We start from the raw sequence: 15,551 nt of genomic DNA on the forward strand, positions 1-15,551 counted from the left end.
AATGAACGAGCATGGCTCTGTGCCAATAAAACTTTATTTTTGGCACAGATTTTTAATGTCACGTCATTTTCATGTGCCATGAGTTCTTCTTGTAATTGTTTTCAATTATTTGAAAAATCTAACTCCCATTCTTAGCTCGAGGGCTATACCATGACAGGCAGCAGGCTGGACTTGATCTGTGGCGTGTAGTTTGCCAGCCCCTGGTCTTTGCATATTTAAAACAAGAAGACCTGGCACAAGGAAATGCACCGAAAGCTATTGAATAATAGGAGGTAGGTGGGAAGGGGAAGGGACAGTGATAGAGGGGGTTGAACTGATTAAGTACAGTATATTCACAGATGAAACACCTCGTGAAACCCTTGTGAAAATGTATATACACTTGAAAATGAAGACAGGATTGTAAAACAGGTCCTATTAGGGGGTGAAAGTAGTGGAGAGGGTGAGTGTAGGGGGTAAAGGACAGTGAATATAGTCGCTGGACTTAACATATTTATATGAAAATAGACCAATGAGACTTGTAGAAATCATTATAAGTGTGTGGTGGGGAGCGTGATGGTGGGGGTGAACCTAACCAAGGTACATTGTAAGCATATATGGAAATGTCACAACGAAAACCCCTGTACAACTAATATATGCTAATAAAAATGTTAAATTAAAAAACCCCAAGAGTTGTTTCTTTATGAGGGAAGCATGCTGTACACACGTCCTGTACCTTGTTTCCATGACTTGTGGTATCCCTTAGAAGTCCCACCACGTCCACTCACAGACTTCCTCTGTTTTGCCTGTGGCATGATGTTACACTTTTAGTCCGTGGTAGCACATTTTACCAGAATTTCCCATGCTGATCACTTGTTAACACAGAGGTTATTTCCTTTTGCTATTGTACCACATGGTCCACTGGGAAACTTTGAGTATATTTGTGTGAATTTAAGGCAGCTTTATTGAAATATACCATGCCATTCAGCTATTTTAAATGTATGATTCAGGGTTTCATTTATTTATAGAGTTTGGCATTCAGAACAACTCTGCAAATTTTAGAACATTTCCATTACCCCCAAAAGAAGCCCCATATCGCTTAACTGCCATCTCCCAGTCCCTTTATCCCTTCCCAGCTCAAAACGAATCTGCTTTCTGCTTCTGTGGATTTGTCTCAGACATTTCTAGAAATGGAATCATACCATACATGGCATTTTGTCAATGACTCCTTTCACTTAAATAAGATTTTCAACATTCCTCCATGCTGTACCATGTATCTGCTTTTTATTTCTTTTATTGCAGAATGAATATAGGCTATGTAACATTTTATTTCTCCATTCGTCAGTTTGCAGACATTTAGGCAGCCTCTGCTTTTTTGGTTATTATAGTAATGCTGCTATGAATATTCATGTCTGAGTTTTTATGTGAAGATGTGTTTTTATTTATGTTAGCTATGTACGTGAGGTGGGATTACCAGGTCAGAGGGTAATTCTGTGTTTAACAACTTGAGGAACTGCCAGACTGTCCTCCAGCCTGCGACACTATTTTACATTCCCACCTTCAGCGTCTAAGAGTCCGATTTCTCTATATCCTTACCAACACTCATCTTTATCTGTCTTTTTAGTAATCGTTGTAGTGGGTATCAAGTGTTATCAAGTGTGGGGTGGGTGTGTGTGTGTGCGCGCGCACACATGCATGTACGTTTAGCCAAATATATTCTGAGGTTTGCTTTTTTCCTTTTTATACCATGGGGATTTCCCATGTCATTACGTGTGGATCTTTTGCTTGTTAACTGCTGAAAAGTGTGTCACAGCAGGAGTATAGTCCACTTTAGTCATTCCCTCATGATGGCTACATAGACGGTTCCCAGCCAGCACAAAAAACACAATAATCAACATTCTCATTTTGTCTTCTTGTACACAGAGGAGCATTTCTTGAGGATAGTCTTAGAAATGGAAATGCTGCATTAAGAGGTATGCGAAGCTATTGTAAGTTATCCTCTGAAAAAGCTATACCAACTTACAGTCCTCCAATAGTGAGGGAGAATACTCATTTCACCATCCCTGCCAACCCTGGATATTAACCCTTTCACTGGTGCCCCAAACATCTCATTTTCATTTCCATTTCCCAGATTGAAGTAAGAATGAGCACAGGGTCATGCTCTCACCCGTGCCTCTCTTCCTTGGAGCCAGGGTGCTGCCCCTACACCTGTATGTCTTCCTGGCTCCCCAGCACAGAGCCAAATGTTGGTGCAATCAGGGCAGTCTGATCTTTGCAGTCTTTTTTTTTTTTTTACAGGTGCTCTATCACTTGAGCCACTCCACCAGCCCTTTTTAGTGTTGGAGAGTTTCAAGATAGAGTCTTTCCCAGGCTGGCTTCCCGGGTAGCTAGGATTGCAGTTGTGAGCCACTAGTGCTGACAATCTTCACAGACTTTTTCTTTTTTTTAGCAGTACTGGGGTTTGAACTAGGGCCTCATGCTCACTAGGCAGGTGCTCTACCACTTGAGCCACTCTGCTAGCCCAATTTTTGCAATCTTAAATGAGGAAGATATGTTCTGACACTGCAAAATTTTAGTGTCTTCTTTGCCTTCCAGGATTTAATTGTGAATATTAGACTATCTGTCTGAGCTGCATCATTTTCTAAGGCTTGAAAAACATCAGGAACCCTAACCTGGGCTAGGGAGCAATTCTTCAATAAGCAGCAGAATGACTGGTCAGGCTGGAACACCATGATATTTCAAAAAGGCCCTAGGATCTTGGGAAGCAGGTTCTTCTGCTAGGAACTTGTCAATACCATCATCATACAACTGAAAAATGCTTTAGGTTCCAATTAGTGCAGTCCCATTGTACAGAATGGAAGACTAAAGACCCAGTACCCAAGGGACTTGTTCTGGGCTATCGAGCTGATCAGAGATGGAGCAATGCCACTTCTGCCCACTTCTGATGTAGGCCAGTACTCTTTCCACAAAGTGTGTATTCACCTCCAAACCCCTCTCAGCCTAACTGGAGACATGACCTTTCCCAGAAGGCTGCATGAATAATGAACAGAGGCCCCGATTTTCTAACCACAGTCCTAGGTTCAAATCCCTCCCCAGTCACAAGGTCTAGTTACTTTCCTCTGTGACCCTCAGGGACTTTCTCTTTGAATTTACCATTACCTACCTCCTTGGGTATATTACTACTTAATATTACCTACCTAACAAGTGATATCTGATTTACATGAGATAAACACAAAAATAACTTCTGAGAACATACTTAAGCAGTTGTATTTTCCCCCTTAGTTTCTTCTTCTCCTGGGAAAATCAGCTGGACGAGTGTTAAGATTGATTTATCATAAGAAGGTTCAAACTCCCCAGGGCAGGTGGTTTTACCTCTCCAGCTTCGCACTTCATTTAGCTTGGCTGGAGTTGCTAGCTCCCAAGTCACCATTCTCAGTGGAGGGACTGCCCAAGTTCTTGTTCATCACCAATTGGTGAATTTGAAATTGCTGAGAACAAGTCTGAGCTTAGTGGTTCTTTCAACTTGGGCTTCCATGAGAACCACTTGGGCAGACGTTTTTTAAAATGTGGTTGACTAGACCCCAGTCCCTCATTGGCCTGAAAAAATTGGTTTGGGGATGGGGCCCAGTGTCATAAATTCTCCCCAGGTGACTGACTATAGTCAAGGTAAGATCTCCTGGATTACATCTGTGTTTGTCCAACCTCAGTGTCATCAAAGCCACCTGTGAGGCTGGCCTGTGCATTCCCATTCTCCCCTGCTCCTGTATGGTGCCATGATGCCCATCCTGGGAACACATTGAGGTGACTCCTGCTGAACCTGAGGGGTTTTCTTCTCAAAATCCTCTCCCCAAACCCTTGGTAACAACTCCTAGTGTTGAGGAACCGCCCCTGCTCCACTCTTTTGAACTCAGGGCCTCAGGCTTTCCTACACAGGAGTTCCATCACTAGATCCATGCCCCAGCCTCTTAGCCATGTGAGGCTCGCTCCACCTCCCAACAACAGGGGCAGAGCGTGACCCGAGCTTGGCCAATGCACCATGAGTGATTGACTCTGCAGTGGACACATCACCTACTATAGTCCATTGAAAGTTGGTGCTGGGACTTCTGCTGGGAGCTTGGGAAGAGGTGTTAGGCTAGCAAGAGTAAGCCTGGAGCTGCTGGGGACCAGCATGGGAAGAACCTGCATGGGCTGAGGAAGGCAAAGGATAACAGAAGAGACTAAGCGAGCCCTGTCCTGATAATCCCCTTTTATTCTCTGCATCCCAGACAAGTCCAAATCTAGACCTAACTTTTCAGTGACATAAGCCAATAAGTTCTCCTCTTGGCTACGCATGGATATTTGTCATGTGCTGATTGGAGAATGCTGACCATGTGGGACCTCAGGTAGTCCCCACTCAGAGGTGTGACTCCATCTTCTTTCCTGGGCGATAATCCTCAAAGTCCAGAGCTGAGAAGCAGGACGCCTAGGGGTCACTTTGTTCTGTCTCCACCTTGTGTATGTGGGAAGACTGGGGGCCCCAAGGGGACAAGGAGGGCAAGGAGTTGCCCTGAGTCATGTATAGGACAAAGCCAACTGGGGTATCAGCCCTTGGCTCTGTCAATAAGTACACCCAAGCCAGAGAGTGATAACAGGCATCAGGTGGTGCCACCATGCTGACCAGGACTCCTCAGGGACACGGCTGCCAGTCCTTCCTGCCATATTCTCAATATCTGAGGTTCTCTAATTGCACTTGGAACACACACACACATAAAGGCCATTGTGTTGAATCATAATGGAATACGTGGACGTGGCAAGGATTTTTTTTCAGGGACACAGATGAGTAAGACGGGGAAACAAAACCTTTGGTCAGTGTCATCACCCTGAATCAACACTGCCAACATTTTGAGAGCACATTATTTTAGGCTGGTTTTTTGTGTCAGGACTTACACGAGACAAGGTGGAGATTTTGTCCAGGAGGACCTCTATCCTCCTGGGAAACAAATTGGGGCACTGCTTGGAAGGGAGAAAGAAAAAAATCCTTTCCATTCTTGGGGGTGTCAGTCAGAGTTCTAGGTGCAGGCTCCAGAAACTAAAGAGAAGGCAGTTGATTTGAGGGCCAGTGGCAGTTTCCACAATTGATAAGAGACTAGAAGAACAGGCTTAGTTAGCAGGAATTAAGAACATTCTGAAAGGTCAGAAAGCAGGTTGCAGAAAAAGCAGCCATTGCCTGCAACAGGGACAAAGGTCAGATGCCATCAATGGCACCTCCACACCACTATTGCCACAAGAACACTAGCCAGAAACCATTCCCTTGTTCGTGCCAGAGTCAAAGTCCCGGGAAAGAGCATATGAGGTCATGCGTCTCCCACTGACTCCCGGGAGGTGAGAGAGAAAGGTTCTGACTCTTCTGACTTGCAGCAGTGGGGTACTGGAGCCAAGAGTTACCTCTGCTCCGCAGCAGTGAGGAGAGGCTATTTCCCATCACAGAGTGGGAGTGTCTTCAGGAGAGGGATGGAGGCCCTGTAGCCTCAAAGTAAGTGCTTCCCACCAGTGTGGCCCAGACAGGGCAGGGGCTTGGTGGGGGGCGGGGTGGGAAGGGGAAGGTTGCTTCCAGGCAACTTTGCAACTGAGTCTGGAGACTACTCCTGACCTAGCCACCCTAGCACCCTGTTGGTTACCCTGGAGAGATGCACACTTGTAGTATGAGTATTATATGTGAATAAAGAGCTGTGACACGAAGTGTACAGACCTATGTGTCATGGAGGGACTATAGCTGTGTGAGAGATGTCTAATCCTTTTCACAAAGCACTCTGAGAAACAGATACAGGGCCAAATGTAGTATGCCTTAAAACTAAAGTGCTTTGTTGGACTGGGGGTAGAGTATAACACCGTGATAAAGCTCTTGCCTAACATGCATGAGGCCCTGTATTCAATCCCCAGCACTGAAAAAAAAAAAGTTTTCTTAGGGGTTGGGACTGCACCTGAGGCTAGACGTAAGGTATTGGTGACTATGTCCAGGCTTCTGCCTCTAGGCAACCAAGCTGCCACTTTTAAACAGGGCCCTCGTGTGGCAGCACCTGCAACTGCAGGATACCTGATGGTCATGCTTCCTAGGTTCTGTACTAATTGCTGCCTGATATTACCTTGGGACAGAGGATCCCAAGAAAGGAAGAGAGTCATTTTCATAAGTAGTGGGAGGGAGTTCAAGTAGTTCAATTTTAGTAATAAAAAACCATGGGCTGGGGATGTAGCTCACTGGTAGAGCACTTGCCTAGCAAGCACAGGGCCCTGGGTTTGATCCCCAGCACCACAAAAATAAATAAGTAAATAAATAAATGTTTTTAAGTCACATGATATGACACCCTTACACATGAAAACTGATCCTCCAGGATGCTGTGAGTACCAATCTCCTACTGGCTAGTAGCCACCTAGCTCTCTTGGAATCCATCTCACAGCTTTCCATTGTGTTTGACCCCAAGAAAATAATATCATGTACCTTTGTCTACTGCCTTACTCAAGTTCAGATATACTATGTCACTGTCAATTACCTGTCAACGAGAAACTTTAGTAGCTTATTTATTCGAGGGAAGAAAAGAAATGCCCTTCTGCACGTGGCACTTAATCTTTAACATACTCTCTGTTCCTTTACAACCCTTAGCACAGACTTAAAGGTGCAAATTATTCAGGTTCAAATTTCTGGTGTAACTAATTTTTGTGACTTTGGAAAAGTCATTTAATCTATATGCTCTTTGGGCTGGAAGTGTGGTTCAAGTGGTAGAGCACCTGCCTAGCAAGCTTGAGGCCCTGGGTTCAAACCCCAGTGTTGCAAAAACAAAAAAAAATCAGTATGTACCTCAGTAACCATACTGTCCCTTTTGTTCCTGGGCATGGTTTGGAGGAGACACTCATTGCACCAGGAGTTAGGGGTGTCAATCCTTTGTTTCAACTTGGCCATTATCTCTCTGTGCAATCTTGAGAAAGCTGCTGGAGCTTTCTGAGTCTCCATCCTTCCTCAGGTAAAGAATCTGTGCACCGACCACCTCAGGAGTCTGCTCGTTGGTTTGAATGAAGTTAAGGTTATAAGGAAGCTAGAAAAGACAAATAAATATTAATGAAAAGTAATGCAGGCAAATTTTCTACTGCAATATTGGTTTTTCTGTGTCTATAGAGTTGGGGAACACGGTAACAGGGTTCTAATTCAGAAAACCAGCTCTTGAAGGATGTCTGCATCTCCCCCATTTCCATGTTTCCCAGTGTCCCTCTCTCTGTCCCTCTGTCTCTTCTGCCCTCCCCTTGCTCTTTCTCCCTCCTTCTCCTTCTTCCTCCCCCATCAGGTCAGAGCTGAAGTATTTTCACAAGTGACATCTCAGGGCCCTTTTAAATTGAGCCTGCCTTCCCTTTGTGACTGTGGTTGAAAAGATCAGACCAAGGCAGACAACCTCTGGGTTTTTTGGGGGCTCTGACTCCAGGCTTGGAAGGCAGAACATTTCTGTTGCTTACAAGTCCACGAGACCACAATGGCAGATCAGGACAAAGGGAAAGAATGAAACCTGGTTTTATTGTCTCCTCCTTGGCCACGCCACTTTCTCCAAAAGACAAGATTTTTGACTCACGGAGTCCTGAAAGGAGTCAAAAGTATGGGTGATTCTTCCAGGATGGATGAGAGATTGGAAGACTTGAGGGGACCCCAGGAGACTCAGCAGCAACATGTGTGAGTGACATCCATGTCAATGCAGAGCATAAGTGGTTCCAACCAGAGCGAACATAATCTCAGGCAGCATTAATAGAAGTAGGTCTTGTAAAAAGAGGGAGGTTTGATGTCTTTCCTTTTGTTTTGGTCAGCCTGTGTCCTGTCCTGGTCAATTTAAGAGCGATGTGGGCACACTTGGTGACATCTCCAGTCCTCACCACTGGCATTGGGCTTCTCCCCACCCTCACCACCCTTGACTGTCAGGAACAGTTAATAAATGCAAGTAGCCATCTTCCAAATTCAATTATGCAGAAATCACCCAACTATCCCCTGGCCAGAATGTGACTGGAGGATGGGTCCTGGGCAAGTGTCATGAATTCTACTTTATCAGCAGCTACAGAAAACATCACCCTGATCCCTCAGGGCAACATTGAGCCTGTTTAACAACTCCTGGGATCACACGGCCCCAGGAGATCCTGCAGTCTTCAATGGTCTCAAAGACGGAAGCCCAGAGTCATCCTGGCTCCCACCATGTGACACCATCCTAACTTCCCAGCCTTATTGCCCATCACACCTCTTTACACAGACATATCTCAGCAAAGGAGAGCCTTGTCTGGCTTTTTCAAAACCACATGCTTTATTTGTTGCCTTTTGGTGACAAGGAGCAGAAGGCCCATGAACTCTGACTTGATCAGGAAAGGGCCTTGCATCATTTATGACTGAAAGGTATAGGGTTTTCTTGCATCAGGCCCTGCTGAATCCAGCAGCTTGGGGTCTCTAATTCTCTCTCTCTTGCAGTACTGGGGTTTGAATTCAGGATTTCGTTCTACTCCTGGAGCCCTACCTCCATTCCTTTTTGCTCTGGTTATTTAGATATAGGGTCTCACTTTTGGCCCAGGCCAGTCAGATCCTCCGAGATCCTCCTAATTTACATTTCTTGCCATAGCTGGGATGATAGGTGCCCACCACCACACCCAGCTTTTTTCCATTAAGATGAGGGTCTCACAGACTATTTTGCTGGGCCATCCTGGAACTGTGTTCCTCCTGATTCTGTAGCTAGGATTATAGGCCTGAGCCACTGATCTTGACTTTTTAACTTCATCTCTTGTTTAAGTTTCATTCATAGATAACTTTCCTCTAGAGGAAGTTGCGAGATGGTTGAAAGGTTGGGGCTCAAATCTTATAGTTCATGGAAACAGAACTCTCCCCCAAGGGTTTGAGCCCAAGGTCTAGGAAGTGACTGTCAAGCTAACAGTCAGGGTTATTGTCCACTGAGAATTAAGTCCTGTGGAAGAGGTGTTGAACACAGAGATCACACAGGTCACACAGAGATCACGTGCCAGGATGCAGGAGAGGAGACCCCATAAGAACTGGGGGTCCCCTGAGGCTCTATGCTGCTTACACCACATGGCTGAGAGTGGGAAAGGGTGAGCCCTCCCCACACACAGGACAATGTGGATTCTGTAATAAGAAACAGGAAAACAGGTGATGAGCAGGCAACAGTGAGCTCCCACCACACATGCCAACTTGGTCCTCTGGCAACCCAGTGAACAGGGATAAATCCAACAGGAAGTGAGGGAAGCAAAGCCAGGAAGAGCACCTGCAATGACTAAGGACAAGTCCTGTGTTTCTTCATCTTGCCTATGGGCTGGGACAGACAGCCAGAAGGAAAGATGGCTATGGGAGGCCATGGGAAGCCTTTGAATACTGACAGTTGATCTTCTGCAAGGACCATGGCTAGCAAAGAGAGGGAACCTGGATCCAGAATGAGGAAGGGAGACTGTTAATTGGCTTTCTATCACTGTAGCAATTACCTAGATAATCAGCTTAGGAAGGGGTTGTTTTGGTTCACAGTTGTAAAGGATTCATTACCCAGTCAGTTGGCTCTATCACTTTGGGCCTGTATTGGCACATCATGGCAGGGGGTACATGGCACAGCAAAACCACTCATCTCATGGCCGGCAAGGAAAAGGACGGGTCATGGGTCCCACAATCCCCTTCAAGGGCAGACCCCCAATGACCAAATACACACCCACTTGGACTCACCTCCTAAAAGTTCCACCACCTCCCAATAGCACCGTGCTGGGAACCAAGCCTTCAATGCATGGGCCTTTGGGGGGACATTCCAGATCCCAAGGATATCAGAGACCCAGGGAGCTGGAGAGGAGTTGTATGGCAGACACCACCTAACAACTGTGGCTGTCTTTCTTCCTTCTTAAAGAGCCCTGTAGTGTTCAGGTGTTTACTCAGCCCCTGACTGAGAAGCAAAACTTGATCAGAATTTCCTAGAAACTTTCTGAGAAATATAGATTTTCAGATACCAACCATGGAGATCTTGATTCAATAATGGGCTGGAAGCATGGCTCAAGTGGTAGAGTACCTGCCTAGGAAGTGTGAAGCCCTGAGTTCAAACCTCAGTACTGCCAGAGAGAGAGACAGACAGACAGACAGACAGACAGAGACAGAGATTTGAGGCCACCGGGCTGAGATTGGTTCTGTAAAACCGATCAGACTCTTATAGGTGAGTAGCAGAAATGCAAGTCGAACTGGAGGAAGCAAAAAAAAAAGCAGTGGGAGGGATTTATTGGCTCATGTGTCTGAACAGTTCAGGGAAATAAACTTTTTTTTTCCGTACTGGGGTTTGAACTCAGGACCTACATCTTGAGTCACTCTGCCAGCCCTTTTTTGTGATGGTTTTTTTTCAAGATAGGGTCTTGTGACCTATTTGCCTTGGCTGGCTTCAAACTGTAATCCTCCTGATCTCTGCCTCCTGTGTAGCTAGGATTACAGGCATGAGCCACTGGCCAGGGGAATAAACTTAAGGCCTGACTGGATCCATATGCTTCTAGCATGTCACCAGGTATATCTATCGACCTGCCTCCATCTCTATGTCTCTGTCTCTTGCTTTCTGTGTCTGTCTCCTTTCTTTCTCTCTCTCATCCCTCGTCCTGATATGCCTCTGTGTTGGCTTCCTCCTTAGCCAGCAGTTCCAAGCTGACAGCCACCAAGATGGGCCTCCAAGAGAAGAGAGCATCTCTCCCTGTTCAGCTCTGACAAATCCTAAGAGCTGCTGCAGCCTAGCTTTGGCCCTGGGCTGATCACTCTATGGCTGGCCAGGCTCACAGCCTGCTTGTCCCTGCAGTTTCAGGGGACCAAGTAGGATTTGCCTCCAAACTGCATGGGAGGTGTAGGGGTAGGGATGGCTCCTTAAGGGACCCTGGGGCTCTCCTCAGGAGAGGAAAAAATGGGTGCTGAGCAGACAAAAGTGTTACAGGACTGAGAATTGGTATTTCTTACATCCCCCAGTTATTCTGATCCACAGGCAAGACTGGGAATGACAGCTGTATCTATGATTGGCTTTAGAACTCACTGGAGCCATGGAGTTCCTTCCTAGGAAATCCTAAACAAGAGTAAATAAACCAAATAGACCCCAAATGACCCTATCCTGGTGGAAAGGAGAGCTGGGGGTCTCTCCATCAACTCCAAAACAGCCCCTAAGGTACCCAGGGGGCTTCTCTGAGCTCCCTTTGCAAACCTCTAGATTTAATTGCCTACCCCACCACCAATGGCTCTAATTGTTCACCCTGCATTTGGTGCAATGCGCAGGGGTAGGGGCCCCCACAAATTCACCTGATGCTGTTCCCCCTTCAGTCCCCTCCCTGGCTAAGAAACAAGTGCCAGAGGAGTAAATAGGGACAGGAGGAACTGGTGGCAGGCTTACAGAGGTGCATCACACATGCGCATTGGACGCTTCTGGCTTGGAAAGCCTAGTTTGGTCCCAGGCCAAATAACGTTGTGGGCTCTGCAGAGCGCTGGGCCCTGGGGCTGCGTGGGTGTTGATGACGCTCCTGTCTGCCAGTGACGGAGGGGATGTCGGCAGCACTGCATCCGCTGGAGCAGAGAAGATGCTACAGGGACACACTGACTAGGAAGACGTGGTGGAGGATGAAGTCAATTTCACACTTTATTAGTCAGTTCAGGGCCAATCAAGGCCATCCTGAAACAGGGCTGAGGTCCCAACTCTCCCTCCTCCCTTGCTAGCAACAAAGGCCTCTCTGGCCTGAAACTCTTCTTGGTAGAAGAGCAGGTATTTCTTTCCACTCAAAACCCCCAGCAGTAAAACCAAGTGACTGGGAGCCCTTTAATTCTGCTGCAGCTGGGAGAGCCCTGCAGAGCCAAGAGGTGGACAAATAGAGTGGGACAGGGCTTGAACTGTGGTATTCATTTTTCATTCATTCATTTCTCCATGAGCCATTCAATAGACATATTTGAGCACCTACTAGAGCTTGGTGCTAAATGTAAAAATACGACAACTAAAAATACGACAGCTTGTTCCTTTACTCACTAGCTTTTAATAGAGCATCTACCACGTGCCAGACATTGTGTGAGGCTCTGGGGATGCAGCATGAACAAGACGAGACATGGCCTCCACCCTCATGTGGGAGAGACCCTCAAATAAAATTTCACCTTAGAGGAAGAAGGACCCCAGTAACAGGATACACAGGAAGAACACCTGAACCAAGCAAGGAAGACTTCCTGAAGGAAGAGAACGTTGCTGAGATTTGAGGGGTGCTTTAGCAGGGTGATGGGAAAGTGGGGATGGTATTACACTCAGAGGAAAGAGCACTGCAGAAGAGGCCAGAGACAGCCATGGAGAAGAATCAGCTCATTGGGGTGCAGAGTTCTTAGGGGGACAGATCATGTGGCCATGGTCACAAGGCCTGGAAGGAGTGACAGTAAAGTCTCTGCATCTGAAGCTGCCCCTGGTGGTGGCCTTGTGTAGAGTAGAAGGGCCAGGCACTGGTGATGCATGTCTGTAATCCTAGCTACTTGGGAGGCTGAGATCAGGAGGATATAGGTTCAAGCCCAGCCCTCAGTAAATACTTCAAGAGACCCCCATCTCCAAAACAGTACCAGAGCAAAATGATCTGGAGGTGTGGCTCAAGCAATAGAGTGCCTGCTTTGCAAGTGCAAAGCCCTGAGTTCAAACCCCAGTGTCACCAAAAAAAAAAAAAAAAAAAAAAGACTAGAAGGAAGGCAGGTGGAGCTGGAGGTGGGAGATGCCTTCAGAGGCCATATGGGATCAAACATGAGTCCTAATGGATCCTCAACCTAGGGTGCTCATGGTCAGTGGGATAAGAAGTGGGTGCTTTGGGGGAGGTTGGAGGGCCATTATGCTCTGTGTGGGTTCCCTATGGGTACAGTGGACAGACACTGCACTTGGAGGCAGCCGAAGGTGGGTTCAGAACCTGCTCTGTTATTAATTCCTATGTGACTGTCAGGGAGTCCCTGGGCCTCCGACCTCCTTTCCAGAATAGGACTCATTATACCCATGTAATGAGATGGAAAAGGGTGCACACAGCATCTGTAAGGGACATGAGGGAGCTTGAGAAGAGATGGGTAAGAGATCAAAGCTGAGCCCACAGGAGAACACTGCCATGCAGTCACTCACTTCCTGGCTTCATTAAAGACAATCACACTATTTATTGTCCTTTCCTTTCAGACTTGGGTTGAGATCCTCGCTGTGGACCTCCCTTGGTCACTTGATTACCTGAGCCTCAGTTTCCTCACCTGTAAAATGGTGATGGCAATTCTGTTCAACAGGGCTGTCATAAGATGTGTGAGGTACTTAGCACAGCACCTGGTATACGTAGGTGTTGATAAATGGCCAATAGGAGTCTAGTTAATATTCCTATCTCATCCTTACCCGCCAAGGTAACCTGAGCACTTGCTTTGTACCAGATCCTGTGCAGGGTGTCAGACATGAGCAGAAAATAATAAAAAGTGACTGTGACTATTTTAGTCACTTGATCTAACTGCTGTGTGTGTGTGTGTGTGTGTGTGTATTAATCATTTATTCTCCATATCAACCCCATGACATAGTCACTGTTATCATCAGCTCCATTTTACAGAAGAGGAAGCTGGGATTCAGAGAAGGTAAAGAACATTCCTGAAGCCATGCCATGGGTTAGGAAAGCTTGGATTTGATCCTGTGGTGATCTGGTTCCCAAGCCCATGTATCATGCCATTTTGCTTCCTGAGGCTCTGGTGTGGACAGCATGTTATGACAGTCTTTCTACTGAGTCTGCTCTGCCCAATTGCCACACAGGACCTCTTTGGTCATAAGTGACAATGACTCCATGTGGTGGCCAAGCCCTCTGGTAACTAATTGCTTGTCTGCTTAGCATCTCAGTCACCTTGGGCTTGCCATCTGAGGTCCCTGTTCCTCAGTTCCTCCTCTGGAAAGGGAATGACAGTGACATCTTCACCATCACTGTGAGGTAACACCATAAACAAGACAGTTTATTCAAGGTGCTTGGCCTGGAGCCTGGTATACACAATTGCTCAAGAAATGTTAGCTATTACTTTTAAGCAAAGGGAGAATTTATTGGTGTCTATAAAACAAACCACAGAAAATACAGGGGTGGAGATGTCCTTGGAGTCACTGAACTGTGGGACTTAGACTATCAGAAGGTACTTGAGGTCTCTCTCTCTCTCTTCCTTCTCCCCCACCATCTCTCCTTCTCTTCCTCCCTCCCATGTTATTTACTCTCTTTTCTCCTTCTTTTCACATGCCAGCTTCATTCTCTTGGGTCCAAGATGTAGGACCATGGACCTCAAGTAGGGTTGCCAGATAAAATACAAGACATCTAGTTAAATTTCAGAGAAACTGATTTTTTTTTTTGTGGGACTGGGGTTTGAACTCAGGGCTTTGAGCTCGCAAACCAGGCACTCTTTTGCTTGAGCCACACCTCCAGTCCATTTTGCTCTGTTTATTTTGAAGATGAAAGTCTCAGGAATTATCTGCCTAGGCTGACCTTGACCTTCAATGCTCCTGACCTCAGCTTCCCAAGTAGCTAGGATTACAGGCATGAGCCACTGGCACCTGGCTTGAATTGTTTTGTTTTTTAGTATAAATCTATCCCCCTAAATTATTTGAATCTAGCATTGAATAAGATAAATAAAGCCCCTATTTTATAACAGGTGAATCAGACAATAAGCAAAGAAATAAATAGACTGAAATTAAGGAGTGATCTGTTCTGTAATGAAGGTAATACAGGGTAAAACAATAGTGGGAGTAGGGGGAGAAAGCCACCTGGAGTGAGTGGTCAATGAACGTATCACTAAGGAGCTGACATCTATGTGGGGACCTGCACAGCAAGAAGCAGCCAGCCATGGACAGATCTGGGGGAGGAGCACTCCAAGGACAGTCAGTGCAAAGGCCCTGGGTTAGGACTGGACTTAGAGTGATGGAGAAGTAGAGAGAACACAAGGGTGACCAGAGTATAGCAATCGGTGGAGGGTGGTACAGGGCGAGTACAGGATGGTGCATAGGTAGGTGAACCTATGATACAGGGCCTTTCAGGTCAAAGAAAGGAATTTGTGTTTTGTTCAGTTTTAAGCAGAGGAGACATATGTTCTAACTGACTTTCAAAGAATCACTTTGGCAACTCTCTGGAGAACAAGATGTTGGTGAAGGACAAGGTAGGAGCAGAGGTCACTGGGAGGCTAATCCAGGGGTCAGGCAGGAGAAGACGGTGGAGGCAGTGGAGAAGGTGGAGGTGGAGGGGATGCAGACTGATTTCAGGTTGGTTTTGGAGGTAAAGTTGACAGGCCTCACGAGCATTGAACATGGAGGGCTGTGGAAAGAGAAGAGTCAGGAGGCATCCCAGGTTTTTGGCATGAACAGTTTTTCTGAGGGGAAGACAGGGGAAAGAGTAGCTTTGGGATCCTGGTTGTGGGTGAGGTATTTGTTGATGCTACACCTTACAGAGGGCTAAGGAAGTCTGACAGCCTTTGGGGAAGGAAGTGAAATAATTCAAACTTAATATTCAATTTTATATAGGCATATTGTAACACATTAAATGTAACATTAAAAAAAAGTGACACATTAAGAAAAACCAAA

The sequence above is a fragment of the Castor canadensis genome, chromosome 6 (assembly GCF_047511655.1).
Source record: "Castor canadensis chromosome 6, mCasCan1.hap1v2, whole genome shotgun sequence".
In the NCBI taxonomy this organism is placed as follows: Eukaryota; Metazoa; Chordata; class Mammalia; order Rodentia; family Castoridae; genus Castor; species Castor canadensis.